The following is a 2,339-nucleotide window of genomic DNA, read 5'->3' on the forward strand; positions in this document are numbered from 1 at the left end:
AATAAAAAACATACCCCATATAATACCAATAAAAAACATACCCCATATATTACCAATAAAAAACATACCCCATATAATACCAATAAAAAACATACCCAATATAATACCAATAAAAAACATACCCAATACAATACCACAATAATAATAAAACATACCAACTACTATCATAACAAAAAACCTACAGATTACTATCACAATATAAAATATACCCCATACTATCTCAATGAAAAACATACCCATTACTATCGCCAGGTTCTTAGTTGACATCATGTTTCCGTCAGACAGATTACCCTCTGCGTCTTTCCTCTGTATATGACACAAATATAAAGAAAGAAAAAATACGACAGCAATATTTAATAACGTTAATAACGTGATGGACCATTCAATATAGGACTGCGGCACACATCCCATGCGCAGATAAATAGTCAACGGTAATCAAACAACTAGAAAAATACGACAATCAAACTGCTATGATTAGAAAAATACGACAATTATACTGCTGTAATTAGCAAAATACGATAATCAGACTGTTATAATTAGAAAGATACGACAATCGGACTGTTATAGTTAGAAAAGTACGACAATCAGACTTTTATATTAAAAAATACGACAATCAGATAGGTATGATTTTCGTATAGGAGCCTGGCCAACACAAGCAATCTAACCTACCAAACACAATTGAGCCTAACACTACAGCACAATACGAGAGCAACATCTTCCACTAGTATAGTATATACCACTAATGCTATAACGTCAAACGTAACTATAGAACATAAGTTGCCGAACAGAATACGTACCATCTCAAAGGTAGACACGCGTTTGAAGAAGGTTAGGAGGCTATACAGCAGTTGCTGATTGGGGATGGGTAGCATGGCGATGAGTCTATGCAGAAGCATCTTCTGTAGATTGAGCGAACCACCAAAGGCTGCGAACAGAGAGGGGATATTTAAAGTTCAAGGTTTAGGGTTTAGAGCTTTATTAATAGATTTTTCTTTATTGTGTATAATTTTTTTTGACATGACCTTAGTACAAAAGTATTTTTTTTTGCATAAAGTGGTTTGCTTAAGAGCACTTGGGTTTTCAGTTATATCTTTGAAAGGTACATTCTCGAAGAACTGTGTAGAGGGGTTAGGGTTTTTGGGGTTTTAGGGTCTTAGGGTTTAAGATTTAGGGTTTACGGAGGAAAATGGTGGATATTTTGTGGTAGTTTGAGCGGACCACTAAAAGATGTGTGATGAGAAGTTTTGACAGAAACGATACCAAAATCGATGACTAACACGATCGCCAAACTACGTCCCACATCATGTCTGCGTAGGGGAACCAAGACAATTTGGATAGCAACGAAGAGACTACGAGACGAGAGGTGTAGTTGTCAACAAACCCCCTATAACCCTAAACCCTAAAGGGCTGAACCCTAAAAACCCGTAAAACAACCCGTAAAACTCTAACCCCCTAAACTCCTAAGAGCAACTAAAAACCGGGATATCTGATCGATAGCAACGAATAAAACGACTAAGTTAATCAAATTAATGGGACTATATTAGCCAACAAACAAAATAGTACACATAAATATGGGATCGAACTTAGTTGTCTAGTTAGTTTTAGGGTTTGGGGTGTGAGTTTAGATTTTCGGGTTTAGATGTTAAGGTTAATTTTTAGGGTTTAAATTTTAGGTTTTAGGGTACATCTTTGCAGCGACCTACCCAAATGTATCCGCAAGTGACGTTCCTGAAAGAACTGCAGCAGTTGTTTTAAGGTACATATTGAGAGAAGGTACCTCTTGTGAGGAGAAAGGCGCCTAAGAATTTATAGTACAAATACAGTACGCGTTTATATGCATGGATCGCGCATATGCTATTCACTCGAACGCATATAATGTATGGCATTGCAAATAATGTACGCGTATATATGGATGGATCGCGGATATGCTATTCACTCGAACGCATATAATGTATGGCATTACAGAATTTAAACATACACATACGGTAGAAACAGTGCATAGACATCCCACGGAGTCAGGTCACCTAATGTATATAATAATCGAACCAAAACACAAAAAATACGACAGAGCCACAGCATGAACATACTGTCGACGTGTATGAAGGCATTGATGAGTCTGCTGGTCAGCAGTGGCTCTGTGGACAGTCGGAAATACGATTTGTAGAGTCCTGTGATTTCGTGGACGGTATACAGCGGCGACTTCTCCCACAGGTCAGCCAGCCGCTGCATAAATCAGATACAAATGAGAGGTGAAAAAGAGAGGAGAGGACGATAGAAATGAGAAATGGATGGGAGAGGGATGGATGTGTGGCAAGTTCGTATTCATACATACATATATA

This window comes from Sphaeroforma arctica (genome assembly GCF_001186125.1).
Source record: "Sphaeroforma arctica JP610 unplaced genomic scaffold supercont1.1903, whole genome shotgun sequence".
Classification (NCBI taxonomy): Eukaryota; class Ichthyosporea; order Ichthyophonida; genus Sphaeroforma; species Sphaeroforma arctica.